Source organism: Trichechus manatus, unplaced genomic scaffold (genome assembly GCF_000243295.1).
Source record: "Trichechus manatus latirostris isolate Lorelei unplaced genomic scaffold, TriManLat1.0 scaffold00294, whole genome shotgun sequence".
NCBI classification, from domain to species: Eukaryota; Metazoa; Chordata; class Mammalia; order Sirenia; family Trichechidae; genus Trichechus; species Trichechus manatus.
In genome coordinates, this window is record NW_004444230.1 from 335,389 (window position 1) to 351,630 (window position 16,242).

The 16,242-nt window shown below is 42.5% G+C and overlaps 1 protein-coding gene across 2 annotated transcripts in view; it reads left to right on the top strand.

The window, feature by feature from the left end:
* Window positions 1-9,481: 9,481 nt before the first annotated feature.
* The window catches only part of EZH1 (enhancer of zeste 1 polycomb repressive complex 2 subunit), a 28,811-nt gene continuing 22,050 nt past the window's right edge, over window positions 9,482-16,242 (top strand). The window contains exon 1 of one of the 2 annotated variants that reach the window (XM_023725222.1): window positions 9,482-9,529. The gene's annotated coding sequence lies outside the window, so the exon portion shown is untranslated. Of the gene's footprint in view, window positions 9,530-9,959; window positions 10,310-16,242 lie in introns of those variants that run through there. The other variant, XM_023725223.1, reaches the window with a different exon arrangement.

Consider the following 16,242-nt stretch of genomic DNA (forward strand, 5'->3'; position numbering starts at 1 on the left):
GGCTAACAGACACATGAAGAAGTGCTCACGATCATTAGCCATTAGAGAAATGCAGATCAAAACTACAATGAGATATCATCTCACCCAACAAGGCTAACATTAATCCAAAAAACACAAAATAATAAATGCTGGAGAGGTGGAGAGACTGGAACACTTACACACGATTGGTGGGAAGGTAAAATGGTACAACCACTTTGGAAATCGATTTGGCGCTTCCTTAAAAAGCTAGAAATAGAAGTACCATACGATCCAGCCAGCCCTCTCCTTGGAATATATCCTAGAGAAATAAGAGCCGTCACACGAACAGATATATGCACACCCATGTTCACTGCAGCACTGTTCACAATAGCAAAAAGATGGAAACAACCTAAGTGCCCATCAACGGACAAATGGATAAACAAATTGTGGTATATCCACACAATGGAATACCACACAACGATAAAGAACAACGATGAAGCTGTGAAATATAATATGGAGGAAGCTGGAGGTCATTATGCTCAGTGAATTTAGTCAGTCACAGAAGACTTAGTCACTTACACAAATATTGTATAAGACCACTATTATAAGAACTCAAGAAAAGGTTTAAACACAGAAGAAAACATTCTCTGATGGTTACGAGGGTGGAGAGGGAGGGGGAGGGTTATTTACTAACTAGATAGTAGATAAGAATTATCTTAGGTGAATGGAAGGACAGCACACACTACAGGGGAAGTCAGCACAACTGGACTAAACCAAAGCTAAGAAATTTCCTGAATACAATCAAACACTTTGAGGGAAAGAGTAGCTGGGGTAGGGGTCTGGGGACCATGCTTTCAGGGGACATCTAGTCAATTGGCATAACAAAGCTTATTTAAGAAAATGTTCTGCATCTTACATTGGTTAGTGGCATCTGGGGTCTTAAAAGCTTGCAAGTGGCCATCTAAGATGCATCAATTGGTCCCAACCACCTGCAGTAAAGGAGAATGAAGAGCACCAAAAACACAAGGAAAGTATTATCCCAAAAAACAGAAAGGGCCACATAAACCAGAGACTTCATCAGCCTGAGACCAGAAGAACTAGATGGTGCCTGGCTACCACCAATGACTGCCCTGACAGGGAACACAACAGAGAGTCCCTGATGGAGCAGGAAAAAGGTGGAGTACAGAACTCAAATTCTAGTAAGAAGACCAGACCTAATGATCTGACTGAGACTGGAGGAACCTCGGAAAACATGGCCCCTGGATTCTCTATCAGTCCAGAACTGAAAAAATTTCCAATGCCAACTCTTCAGACAGGGATTGGACTGGACTGTGGGACATAAAGTGATACTTGTGAGGAGTGTGCCTCTTAGCTCAAGTAGATACAAGAGACTAAACGGGTAGCTTCTGTCTGGAGGTGAGATGGGAAGGCAGAGAGGGTTAGGAGCTGGCTGAATGGACACTGGGCATCAGGGGTGGAAAGGAGGAGTGTGCTGTCACAGTATGGGGAGAGCAATTAGGGTCACATAACAATGTGTGTATAAATTTTTGTATGGGGAAAGAAAAATATTGAAAAGCAAAGATGTCACCTTGAGGACTAAGGTGCGCCTGACCCAAGCCGTGGTGTTTTTGATCACCTCATATGCATGCAAAAGCTGGACTGTGAATAAGGAAGACGGAAGAAGAATTGATGCCTTTGAATTGTGGTGTTGGCAAAGAATATTGAATATACCATGGACTGCCAAAAGAGCAAACAAATCTGTCTTGGACGAAGTACAACCAGAATGTTCCTTAGAAGCAAGGATGGGGAGATTATGTCTCACATACTTTGGACATGTTATCAGGAGGGATCAGTGCCTGGAGAAAGATATCATGCCTGGTAAAGTAGAGGGTTATTGAAAAAGAGGAAGACCCTCGGCAAGATGGATTGACACAGTGGCTGCAACAATGGGCTCAAGCACAGCAACAATATTAAGGATGGCACAGGACCGAGCAGTGTTTTGTTCTGTTGTACACAGGGTTGCTGTGAGTTGGAACTGACTTGACGGCACCTAACAACAACAATGGTCAAGAGTGCACACTTAAAGATGATGCAGACCCGGGTTTGAATTCCAACTCCATCACTTATTTAACAGTATGTGACCTTGTGCAATTTACTTAACTCTTCTCAGCTTGTTTCCTTATCTGCAAAATGTGGTTAATAGCATGTATCTCACTGAGCAGTACAGCTAATGTATGTAAAGCTCTTGGAGCAATGCCTGGCACTAGTAAGCATGCAATAAATGGTAGTTACTATCATAATAACGTGTATAGTTATGAGAACTGTATTTCCCAGGTATTCTGGGATCTTTCCAGTTTCATAATTTTGTTATTTTCTTTACATAACACTCCTTTTATTGAAAAGAATACAGACTTTAGAGTCAGACAGATCTAACCTGGGTTCGAATTCCAGTTCTGATACTTACCAGTCACATGGCCATGGACAATGTTGTCATTCTTTCTGAGCCTCAATCGTCCTTCTCTGTAAAAGGGGATAAAAATATCTACCTACCAACCATCTCGGGAGGTTTACATGAGACATACCCAGTGCAATGTCAAGTGATTACGTAAATCCTAAAAGCATTAAATGTGACTTATTTTTGTTCCTTTACGTAAAGTATCCTGGATGTAATCTGTAGATGGTATGTATTGTGGGTAGAATGGCCACTTGCTTCAAAAGGATTTCTGTAGCCTGGTGCCCCATCCTAGTCACACTGGGTCCAAAATGCCATAGCGTCAGCAACGTGGGGCTGTGTTGATAAGCCAGGGAAGAAAGGAGGGGAAGTCATGGACGGAACCAATGGAGCTCCCCTTTCCTATCTGGCTGAGATTTGTTTGTCTTACACACAGTCTGTTCCTTGTTGATATGGGGGTTTGTCAAATGTCCAGCTTTGATTGACATCTCCAGTACAAAGGAAATAGGGAGCCCCTTGTCTTTCAGGAACTGTTTTCCTCTAGACTTACAGACTAGAGTCCCAGACACGTTTCTCTTATTGGCGCCACTGATGACAGCAAAAAGTCATGGAGAGAATCCAGAATCATGATGTCAGAGCTAGAAGGCCTCAGAGAATGGAGGAGGTAGAGTGGAGTGGTTCAGACCATGAGTGTGGGGGTCAGACTAACTGGGCCCAAATCCTGGCCACTTACCAGCTGGGTGACCTTGGGCAAGTTCCAGAATCTCTTTAAGCCCTAGTTTCCTCAGTAGTAAAGTGTGTATAAGAATATTACCAACTTCATATAAAACAAGATGGTCTATGTAAAGCACTTAGCACAGTGCCAGGCACATAATGAGTGCTCAGTATGTGAAGGCTATCATTATTATTTTTCTAATTCTGCTGTTTCATTTTTACAGCTGGGGATCCTGATGGCCAGAAAGGAAGCGCAGATCATTAGTTGTCCACTCACTCATGGTTACTTCCCAGGCAGGGCTGTGCCAGAGGCATGTCCTACAGGATCAAGGCTGTGCAGAGAGTGAGAGCAGGCAGCACCACCCTAGCTGTGGGGTTGGAGCTTTTAGAGTAGGTACAAATCAAGGCATGAATCCCACCCAAGTAATCTCCCAAATGCGAAGTCCCTTCCTGCTGGAATTATTTATTTTGTAATTAACAAAGGCTAAAGAAGCCTTTTCTGATATTTTGGCTTGGAGGCTCAGAGTTTAAACTTACAACAGTAATGGACAAGAGTTTATTGTGGGCCTGTTCTTACTTGCTGAATGCGTTATTATGATCCCTAAGCAACTAGGGGTCAGGAGCTAAGCACCTCGGGTGGAAAGCTGGGTATTTTGAGATCAAAGGACAAAGTGTCCAAGAGTGGAGAGGCTTCAAAATCGAGCCATGTTTCCAGGCTCAGCAATGTCCAGACCTCGACTTGTTTTGGAGCCGCCTTCACTGCTAAGTGTTCAGGGAGAGGTCTGGCACTTCAGCTGGCCCCACTAAGGCCTGGGCAGTAGCCCCAGTTTTTGGTGACCTTTGTGCAGGCTTTAAGGTTGTGCTTTGCTTTGTTTTGCTGTTTCCTAATAGCAGGATGGCCTTTCCCTGCTTCTGGGTGGGAACTGGGGGTGGCGGTGGGGTGAGAGAGGGAAAGGTTGGAGGGAGGATGGGTTGATCTACTCCAATCTCCGCAGCTGTGTTTACACTTCCCTGTCAGGGACCCTCTGTGGCCCAACCTTTCCTCAGTCCTCTGTGCCTCCTTGGAGAACTGCTATTTGATATCCCTTTCGGCTTTACCAGGGGAGGGGCAGAATGGGCCTAAGGGTCACAATTCAAAGGGGGCTCAAGTCGGAAGGGAGGAAGGAATAGCGCAGAAAACTCTGTTTGAATTCTGGGAAACAGAGGTATAACTAAGGTACAGCAGGTAGGGCGCGTGCAGTTTCTATTAGTCACTGCGGTTTCCATCGCCAGCTGTGAGAGATCATTCAGCAATTTAAAACCAATTGCCATAGGTGCTATTTTTCATAGATAGGCCTCTGCTGGGAAACATCACCTCCTTCCCTTTCTCCCAGTGGCCTGGGGACCAGCAGTGGACAAAAGTCCTCTTAGAACTCACCCATCCCAGAAGGAACAGAACACGTGACCTGTCAGTGCTAATCACTGGATTGAAAAAAATCCCGCTTTGTGATGGGGCTGTGAGTGCTCACAGCAGAGAAGTTTTCACCGGTGCCAGTGGCTAGCGATACATCATGTTAAAGCCAATAAGATTACCGGTAAAATACACGCAAATCAAAAAGGATTTAAGAAAAATGGTCAAGTAAATAATACTTTCCTTCTCCAGGGAGCAAGTTGAGCTGGTATTAATCAGTGACTATACTAGTGTTGCTGGACTCTCTGCCAAGCCTGGGAGAATGGTTGCCAAAGCAAATCAGGCATCAGGTTTCAGAAATTAAACACGTAATTTTATTTTTCCACAATAGGGAATTTTCAGAAAAAGAACCAGTCCTATTAGGCTACTCAGCACACTTTGTCCAGTTTCTTTTGGCCCCAGAGGCCTCCAGTGTGAGCAACTGGAAGCCAGGAGTGACTTTTTCCATTAACTGCCTAGGGGCAGGGTGCAGAGGAGTGGGGCAGGGGAGATGGTACTGTTTTTCAAAGGTCCAGTTGTTGACAACTGACCAATAGCTTTTCTACGAATTTACAGGACAAAGACCTGAAGGGCTGAAAAATAAAAATAGTTGTAGGGCAAGAGGTAGCCAAACAAAGAGTGGCTGCTAGTGCCACATGGAACTCTGTCAACTAAAAAAGAGCCTGGTCTCAGGAAAAACGTTCTTCAATCACAATGCAGAGGAAGCAACTGGCAAACAAATTTTCCCCAAGAACTCCAAGCTTATTGGTAATGCAGAAAGTTGTTTTCATAATCCTTTAGTGAACAAGGATTACTGAGCCCTGTGTTTAGTCCCGTGCCAGATATGAAAGGATACAAATGTAAAGTGGGACTGGAGTGGAAATGTCCAGGAGATCCATGAGAGCTGCGAGGCTTAATGAGGTGGTGGAGCTGGAACGGCGCTGTAAGACTGATCTAAATAAATCCAAATCCCCTCACTTTCTTTCCTTTCCACCTCCAAATATTTCTGTAACCATTGTTGTTGTTAGTTATTGTCCAGTTGACTCTGGCTTATGGGGACTGGAGTAGAGCAGAGCTCTATGTATAGAGTAGAACTGTTCCGTAGGGTTTTCAAGACTGCGACCTTTTGGAAGCAGATCGCCAGGCCTGTCTTCTGAGGCACCTCTGGGTGGGTTTGAACTGCCAACCTTTTGGCTAGTAGTCGAGCTCTTAACTGTGCCACTTGGGGACTTCTATAAGCATACTTTCCTTGTTATCTCGAAATTTCTTTGTATCTCTGCTCTTATTGCTTGACATACTCTCCTAAGGCAATGTTGTCCACTCCCATGGCTACAGTTACCATCAAAATGTTGATGATTCCCAAATCTCTCACCAGTCTCTCTCCTGACATCCAGATCTCCTGAACATCTCTTCTTAAGATAACCCACATTCTTCCTTTCTTTTAACAATTATTTATGCAGTACATACAATGATTCTAAAACTTGGCTACACATTAAACTCTCCTGGGACATTTTTAAAACTCTTGAAGCCTGGGCTATACGCCATATCAATTAATCAGACTGGGTGTGGGTATCGGACATCAGTATTTATTAAGATGTTTACCTGTGTTTTATTGACTATGCAAAGGCATTTGACTGTGTGGATGATAACAAATTATGGATAACATTGTGAAGAATGGAATTCCAGAACACTTAATCGTGCTCATAAGGAACCTGTACATGGATCAAGAGGCTGTCAGTCGTTTGAACAGAACAAGGGGATACTACATGGTTTAAAGTCAGGAAAGGTATGAGTCAGGGTTGTATCCTTTCACTATACCTATTCCATCTGTATGCTGAGCAAATAATCTGAGAAGCTGGACTATTTGAAGAAGCTGGACTATATGAAGAAGAACGAATGGGGCATCAGGATTGGAGGAAGACTCATTAACAACCTGCATTATGCAGATGACACAACCTTGCTTGCTGAAAGTGAAGAGGACTTGAAGCACTTACTGATGAAGATCAAAGACCACAGTTACCTCAGCATAAAGAAACCAAAACCCCCACAACTGGACCAATAAGCAGGATCGTGATAAATGGAGAAAAGATTGAGGCTGTCAAGGATTTCATTTTACTTGGATCCACACTTAACATCCATGGAAGCAACAGTCAAGAAATCAAAAGATGGGCAAGTCTGCTGCAAAAGACCTCTTTAAAGTGTTAAAAAGCAAAGATGTCACCTTGAAGACTAAGGTGCTCCTGACCATAGTCATGGTATTTTCAATCGCCTCACATGCATGCGAAAGCTGGACAATGAATAAGGAAGACTGAAAAAGAATTGACGCCTTTGAATTGTGAGTTTGGAGAAGAATATCGAATATACCATGGAATGCCAAAGGAACAAACAAATCCATCTTGGAAGAAGTACAACCAGAATGTTCCCTACATCTCACCTACTTTGGACATGTTATCAGGAAGGATCAGTCCCTAGAGAAGGACATCATGCTTGGTAAAGTAGAGGGTCAGCAAAAAAGAGGAAGACCCTCAGCAAGATGGATTGACACAGTGGCTGCAACAATGGGTTCAAGCATAACAACAACTGTGAGGATGGTGCAGGACTGGGCAGTGTTTCGTTCTGTTGTACATAGTGTCTCTGTGAGTTGGAACCGACTCAATGGCACCTAACAACAACAGGTGATTTCAGTAGGAGCCAAGTTTGAGAACCACTAATCTAGAAAGCAGTGGGGATGGAAACTACAAGTATGAAGGAATACTTTTCATAATTTGGTAGTTAATTGGGTGGGGGTGAGGGAAAAACACAAAGTCAAAGTTTCTGATACTGGTGAAAGAACTCTGGATCTGGAATTCAGAGACCTGAGTTTAAGATTCTGTGTAAAGCAAGTCTTTTAACTGTTTTATGCCAGAACAATCTCATGTATAAAACTGAAATCTGTTTACCTCCTTCATAGGGTTGTGGTGAAGATTATTTGAAAAAAATGGACATGAAAGGCTTTTGTAATTGTAAAGTTTGAATCAAATGCAAGATATTATTATTTTGTATTTTAATTTTTAACTTGCTATTTTGAAATAATTTCAGACTTGCAAAAGAGTTGCAAACATAGTACAGGAAGTGCCTCTATATCCTTCATCTAATTTCCTCAAACGTTAGCATCTTATATAACCATAGTACAATTATCAAAAGCAGAAATTAACATTGATACTATTTTTTTTATTGTACTTTAGCTGAAGGTTTACAGAACAAACTAGCTTCTCATTAAACAGTACACATATTGTTTTATGACATTGGTTAACAATCCCATGACATGTCAACACTCTCCCTTCTAAATCTTGGGTTCCCTATTACCAGCTCCTGTCCCCTCCTGCCTTCTATTCCTTGCGCCTGAGCTGGTGTGCCCCATTAGTCTTGTTTTGTTTTATCAGCCTGTCTAATCTTTGGATGAAGGGTGAACTTCAGGAGTGACTTCATTACTGAGCTAAAAGGGTGTCCAGGGGTCATACTTTCCAGGTTTCCCTAGTCGCTGTCAGGCCAGTAAATCTGGTCTTTTTTGTGAGTTAGAATTTTGTTCTACATTTTTCTCCAGCTCTGTCCATGACCCTGTATTGTGATCCCTGTCAGAGCAGTCAGTGGTAGTAGCTGGGCATCATCTAGTTGTACTGGACTCAGACTGGCGGAGGCCGTCGTAGTTGTGGTCCATTAGTCCTTTGGACTAATCTTTCCCTTGTGTCTTTAGTTTTCTTCATTCTCCTTTGCTCCCAAAGTGGTGAGACCAGTGGAGTATCTTAGATGGCTGCTCACAGTCTTTTAAGACCCCAGACGCTGCTCACCAAAGTAGACTGTAGAGGATTTTCTTTATGTTATGCCAACTGAGCAAGATGTTCCCCAAGACCATGGTTCCCGCAGCCCTCAGCCCAGTAATTTGGTTCCTCAGGGAGTTTGGATGTATCTATGGAGCTTCCATGACCTTGCCTTGAACAAGCTGTGCTGGTTTCCCCAGTATTGTGTACTGTCTTACCCTTCACCAAAGTTACCACTTGATAAGATACCATTAACTAGTTCACAGACCTTATTCTAATTTCACCAATTTTCCCACTAGTGTCCTTTTTCTGGACCAGGATTCAATCCAGGGTCACAAATTACTTTTAGTTGTCTCCTTAGTCTCCCTCAATCTGGGACAGCTCCTTGTCCTTTCTTTGTCTTTCACAACCTTATCATTTTTGAACAGTGCTGGTCAGTTGTTTTGTAGATTGCTCCTCAATTTGGGTTTGACTGATATTTCCTCGTGATTAAATTCAGGTTATGCATTTTTGTTAAGAACACTACGGAAGTGATATTGGAAGGTACCTGATAAGAATAAGTCTTAACATTGGTGATGTTAAATTTGATCATTTGGTTAAGGTGGTATCTGCTATATTTCTTCCCTGTAAAGTTACTATTTTTTTCCTTTGTAACTAACAGGTATCTTGCGAGCAGATAATTTGATACAAGGCTAAAATTTTGAATCTAGGTGACTAGGAAAAATACTGACAGAAATAGGGAAGTCAGTTGTAAATAAAGCAAGAGGGTAGTTTAGAGCTTACACAGTAACTTAGAGCTTCATAGGTAAGTGTGAAGGGATCAATATGAAGGGGCTGCAGGTTGGCTCCAAATGTTGAAGGGAGACACAGCTCTCACCAAAGCGTGGGGACGGCGCAGCCGCTGGATAACGTCAAGGCTCAGCAAGGGTTCCCCAGAGCCTTTCCTCTCTCCTGACAGTGCCGCCTTGGAAATCGTCAGGCTCTCGCTGCACCACCTCGGGTTCCGGAGGCCGGACTACTGGCGCCAGACAACAAACGTGCGACAGAAACCCAGGCGGCTGGGCCGACGACCCAACGCGCACGCGCCGGGAGAAGGCGTGGGGCGGGGGCCGCGGCGCGGGGGCGGGGCCTCGGCGCGCAGGCGTGCTCGCAGCAGGTCCCTGCGGCTCAGGATGGAGGGTGAGTGAGTAAACAAGCCGGGACCCGGCGGTGGGGCCGGGCCTCTGCGCTTCGTCGCCCTGGGCCTGAGGGAGAGAGAGGCGAAGGGATCAGGGAATTGGGAAGAAGCAGAGAGATACACTGCTTGCCTAGCCGGGGGTACCGGGGCGCCCCCTCCCCGTTCCGAGGGCTGCGGGAAAAGGGGCGACGGAATGAGGGAGCCCCCAGCCAGGACAGCGTCTGCGGCGGGGAGAGCGGCGTGTCCGGGAGGAGGAGCGGCGGGGGCGGGCCCGAGGACGGGGAATCCCGTTGGAGGGCCGGGTGGGCCGGGTGGGCGGGAGTCCGAGCGCAGAGCCAGCGCGGGTGGGCTGGGGCGCCGGTCGGGCCCTTAGCGCGGGATCGTCTCCCGGGGACCTGGGGCTGTGCACGGGGAGGGCCAGTGACAGGGGGCTCAGCTTGCGATGGCTTTGGGGGGTCGTGGCAGTAAGAGGAAGGGGTGGCAGTAATAGGACCGTGAGTAGATTGAGGAGTGAGGCGCCTCGGGCACAGAATTAAGGGGAGTTCGCTCTCAGGGTCGTGCAAGTGCAGGGTGAGCGCCTGAGAGCGCCTCACTTTCCTCACCCTAGTCCCGGTCTTGAGGAGGAGGCTGCCTCCTCTCCAAATGTGGTCATTCGACAATCCCTACCCACCCCCACAGTTCTCCTAAGGATCAGATTATAAGTGAAAGCTCCTTGAAGCAAATGCAAAGTGTTTGTATTTGGGACGTGGCTGTTAGGAAATGTGGAACAAATTTTTATTTCGGTAAGAAGTTACTACTGAGGAATTGTTCCGGGGGCAGCGAGGGGAAGTGATAGGAAGGATGTTAGTGTCGCCTGTGGAATATTGTGGTGGTCTTTTGAAAGGTGAAATAATAGGCTTGTAACTGGAGTAGCCTAGGTATCTTTGTTTAGGAGCTAAAGGGGTTGAGGATGAGGGTAAAGAACCTAGGCAGACAAACAATTGGTTGTGTGCAAGGTTGGCGTTGAAAGTGTGGGTGTCTGCCTCCACGTTTGCTGCCATGATGTCTTTGAAGAGAAAAATCCTCCCACCCCGTGCTTTTAAGTTAAGGGAAGCAGTACTGAATGAAGTTTCCAGCCTGAAGAGGTGCTAACTCCATCAGGTTTCTGTGAGAGCTTGTGGAATCCCCAGGGCTGGGATGGTGTGACATTGATAAAAGAGATTACTTACTTACATAGAAGGGTGTGTTAGGAAATCTACCTTTTTTTTTTTTTTAAACATGTTTGTGATAGAGGAAAAGACCATCTATAAAAATGTAATAATGCTATTATTGTTAGGGTTTATGCTGAGTGGGTGTATCACGGTGTGAATTAACTCCCTGAGGGCAGCGATGTTTGTTTTATTCACTGATGTACCATAAGCCCCTAAAACAGTGCTAGGCACATACTAGGTACTCAATACATATTTTTGAATTAATAAATAGTAGAAAGGCAGGGGAGGGGAGGTACCAAGGTGCCAGGGGACTGAGACTTGGAGTCAGGAGATCTGGATCCTGTCTGTCACTATCTGGCAGAGCTCTTGTAGGCCAATAGTGCTACTTGATGCTAAGGCACAGCTTTAAAACTCCCTGCAGTATAAATGACCTCTTTGATATGATGATTACTTTAGTGTCCATTGAAACAGTGCTAGAAAAAAGAGCGTGGAATTCAAAGTGAAACTTTATCCCCAAGAAGACTTTTGAGAGGAGGGAAAGTAAAGAAAATGTAGTCAAACTTACTTCTCTTATACTTGCCTTTGAATTAGCATGCTTTAAAAAAATATTAAAAATGTTAATTTTGTCTATTTAACTTTTGGCATCTGAAACTTGGCCTCCTTAGTCCTGTGGGCAGCAGTTTCTGCCAGCGATTTGTGCCTAATATGAAACATGTAACAATTCATTTAGGTTTTTTTTTCCCCCAGAGACTTGGACTCAGTTTAGAAGCTTCTTTCTGCTTAGTTCACTAGCAACTTTCCAAGAAAGGTTTGAGGCAGCAACATTAAAAACACATTATATTTCTACATGGGAAAGTTAAACTCAAGATAAAAGAGAGAAGAAAAAGAAAGAAAGAAAAAAACAAAAACCCTCCTTCCAGAAAGTCTCCAACTCTTTTTCTTCTTTGTTCAAACTGTGTATTGGGTTCCTGACTATCTCTTTAGTCTTGTCAGTGATCATCAATTGGAATTTCAGTGCCCCTAACCTTAATGTCATGAGTTACTTAACGGGTAATTGGAGTTTAGTTCCTCTGGTGTGTTGTGTTCTCTGATACACTTGCCCTGATATTTTGATTCAAAATGGACACACTAAAACGTCTTGTTTTTATTGAATGATAATGAGCAGTCACTAAATATTAAGCTTTGTGCTGGTGTAGTACAGAAGCAGCCAAGGAGATTGCTTTGTTAACCAACTTCTGAATCAGCATTGTACATCCTGCAAGCCAGTGTTTTCCTTTGGGTCTCATAAAAACTAATCCTGCTTTGATTTTTATCACCATTGTCTCTGGTGCAGTTGACCTGATTCTCTTAATGAAGCAACAATAGAAAATATTAATGTTATTTTACTTTCAATGAAAATGCAGGGTCACAGGTTCCTGTTAGTAAGGTAATGAGAATAAATGTAAATACCTTGGAGAAGTGGAAGGGTTCAAATTAAAGATGTGCTTGATAACCAGTTGAGGGATCTGTCAGGCTGTGTACCTAGACAGAGTTGGTTTTAATGGGAACACTGATGGAACTGGTGATCACCAGAATGACTCAGTTGTGTGTTACTAGAGCTCTTTGCAAGGAGCCCTGGTGGTGCAATGGTTAAATGCTCAGCTGCTAAAGGAAAGGTCAGCAGTTTGAACCTGAACCCACCCACCAGCTTGGCTTAGAGGGAAAAAAGACCAGGTGTTATGGATTGAATGTAGCCCCCCCAAATGTGTGTCAGCTTGGCTAGGCCATGATTCCCAGCATTGTGTGATTGTCCACCATTTTGTCATCTGATATGATTTTCCTGTTAGTTGTAAATTCTACCTCTGTAATGTTAATGAGGTGGGATTAGCGGCAGTTATGTTAATGAGGCAGGACTCAATTTACTAGATCAGGTTGTGTCTTAAATCAGTCTTCTGAGATATAAAAGAGAGAAGTGAGCAGAGAGACATGGGGACCTCATACCACCAAGAAACAAGAGCAAGGAGAATAGCGTGTCCTTTGGACTTGGTGTCCCTGCACTGAGAAGCTCCTAGACCAGGCAAGATTAATGACAAGGACTTCTCCCCAGAGCCGACAGTGAGAGAAAGCCCTCCCCTGGAGCTGGCACCCTGAATTCAGATTTCTAGCCTCCTAGACTGTGAGAGAATAAATTTCTCTTGGTTAAAGCTATCCACTTGTGGTATTTCTGTTATAGTAGCATTAGATAGCTAAGACACTAGGTGATCTGCTCCTGTAAAGATTAGAGCCTAGAAAACCCTATGGGGCAATTCTACTCTGTCATATAGGTCACTATGAGTCAGAATCGACTGGACAGCACACAGTAACAACAGAGCTCTTTGCAGGGGTAGGTTCACCTCTGCTGTTCAAGTTTCATACTCCATTATGATTTTAAAAGGAAGGAATGAGATGGAAAATTTAAAAACCTACAGTGCCAACTGCCTCCAAGCCTTACTTAGCCTGCTGGTTAATAAAATTATTTGTTGTAAGAGATAGTAGTAAAGATATTGAACTCGCCCCTAAGACAAAGAAGTTATTTCTGCAAAGGGACATCTTTATGTAGATGAAAAAACCTCATAGTTTGGAATTTTTAAATTCTGATCTCAGTCTCTCTAAGTTTAAGAATATTGCTGCTTAAATGTTTTATTGCCAAACAATTTCAATAATGTTTTCCCATTTCCAACAGACTACATTCTAGTTTTAGCCTTTGAAGAAACTTGAGATCCAATTTTCTGGGGAAAGATTTTCAAGTTTTTATAGCTTTCTTTTTCTGTAGAGATTTGGCCTGTAAAGAAGATAGTTCTTATTTTCAATGACCAATCATTTTTTAAGTAAACTTTATTTTTTAGAACAATTGTTAGATTTACAAAAAAAAATTGTAAAGATAGTACAGAGAGTTCCCATAAACCATAAACCCATAAACCCTGAACCCAGTTTCCCCTGTTATTAACACCTTACATTGGTATGATACATTTGCTAGAATTAATGAACTGATACTGATCAATCTTTTATTATTATTATTATTGTTCATTCTGAAGTCACACAAGAGTTTTTTAAAAAGGTGGAATTGTCTACAGAATTTTAATAAGTTAGGTCAAAGATTAGACAGGCCCATAAAACAAACAATAATAAATGTAGCTCAACCACGTATATGAGACTAAATGGGCACACCAGCCCAAGGGCAAGGATGAGGAGACAGGAGGGAACAGGAAATCGGACAAATGGAAATGGGGAACCCAAGGTCAAAAAGGGGAGAGTGTTGATATGTTGCAGGGTTGGCAACCACTGTCACAAAACAATATGTGTATTGTTTAATGAGAGACTAATTTGTTCTGTCAACCCTCATCTAAAGCACAATTTAAAAAAAGAAATTTAATAGTTAAGTGTCTCGAAAATACTGGGTTGATCTGTTACCAGGAAAAACTTATTTTTCTTTAGTCAGCTTTATTGAGGAAAAAATTTATATACTATAAATTCACCCAGTTTATGTATATAGTTCAGTGAATTTTGATAAAAGTATATAGTCATGTAACCATCACCACAACCAAGGTATAAAACATTTTCATCATCCCAGTAAAGTTTTCTCACCCTCCTTTCCATTCAATCACTTCCCATACCCTAGCCCCTGGCAACCACTGATCTACTTTCTGTCATTGTAGTTTTGCCCTTTCAAAATCATTCTAGTAGAATGTCATATATGAGAATCGCATAGTATATAGCTTTCTGTGTCTGCTTTTTTTCAGAGTAATGCTTTTGAGATACATTGTTACATGTATCTTATTGCTGAGTAGTATTTCATTGTATAGGCTACATTTTGTATCCATTCACCAATCCATGGGTATTTGGGCTGTTTCTAATTTTTTACTATTATAAATAAAGCTGCTATGAACATTTGTGTACAGATTTTTGTGGGGACATCTTTTTTTTTTTCATTTCTCTTCAATAAATAATTAGGAAGTGTATGTCAGGTCATATGACAAGTATGTATTTATAAGAAACAAACTGTTTTCCAGAGTGGCTGTAGCATTTTGCATGAGGATTCCAGTTGTTCCATATCTCACCAACAATTGGTATTATCAGTCTTTGATTTATCCATTCTAGTGGGTATGTAGGAGCCCTGGTGGCGCAATGGTTAAGCACTCAGCTGCTAACTGAAAGGTCGGTGGTTCAAACCTGCCAGCTACTCACTGGGAGAAAAGACCTGGTGTTCTGCTCCCATAAAGATTTATAACCTAGGAAACCCTGTGGGGCAGCTCTATCATATAGGGTTGCTATAAGTTGGAATCTGCTCCATGGCACACAACAACAGCAGTGGATGTGTGATAGTATCTCACTGTTGTTTCAATTTACATGTCCCTCATGACTAATGGGAGTCATGCTAAGCCCTTGGCTACTAACCAAATGATTGATGGTTTGAATCTACCCAGAGGTAGCTCGGAAGCAAGGCCTGACTGTGTGCTTATGAAAGATCACAGCCACGAAAACCCTATGGAGCACAGTTCTACTCTGAAGCGCAGGGGTCACCATGAGTCAGAATGACTGGATAGCAACTCTTTTTTTTTTTTTTGGAAGGGGGTATTTAATGACTCATGATGTTTGAGCATTTTTTTGTATGCTTGTTTGCCAATTTTATATCTTTTTTTTGTGACGTGTCTGTTCAAATTTTCCTCCCACTTTTTATTGGGTTGTTTGTCTTCTTGTTATTGAGTTGTAAGAGTTATTTAAAGACTCATTTTTAAATTTCCTGACCAAAACACTGTATGTTTTACAGTTTATTTTCAATTTATAGGTGAACATAATGAAAGGTTCTTAAGTACTAGCTTAGTACTTAACTGGAATATAAATACTTTTTTGTATGTGTAAGTCACCAAAGAATAGATCTAGTAGAAATATACTTTCTGTGTGCCACTCCCTTTGCCCAGGATGAATGAATCCACTTCTCTAAACCCGTTCTAGTGAATGCAGGTTTTTTAATTTGTGGGTTTTTTTTTTTTCTTTTAACTTTGAAGTGATTTTTGTTTGTTAGGGTCCAACTGCTGTGAAAACCCATCCTGTGGCTGTGTTTCAGGTGTTTAATCATATCTATCTCTTCCAAAAATAGTATATGTCTCATCTTCCTTATACACTCTGTGGGAACTGACCAGCTGCCAAATAAACTTTTAGAGATGCTGAAGACCCATTAAAGAGCCAAGTGAAGTAAATGTTGTTGGCTCATGGGCACCTGAGATTCGAGTATCACTTTAATTGTAACAGGAGGATGTGTAGCTTATTTTACATTGTTATTGGTTGACGCTGAATGGCATTTTCATGTATGTGTGTATACTCTTCTGGCCAAATAAAATACTTGATTAAAATTAGAAATAACGCCATTCATTGTTGGAATATTGTGGTGTGTTTAGTGTCATCTTCTCCTTTGATAGACTGTAGGAGATCACATTTCAATTATAACTCCTTTCCTTAATTAAAATATTGATATTTTTGGGTGGCCATCTCCTCTTAGGAATCTACAC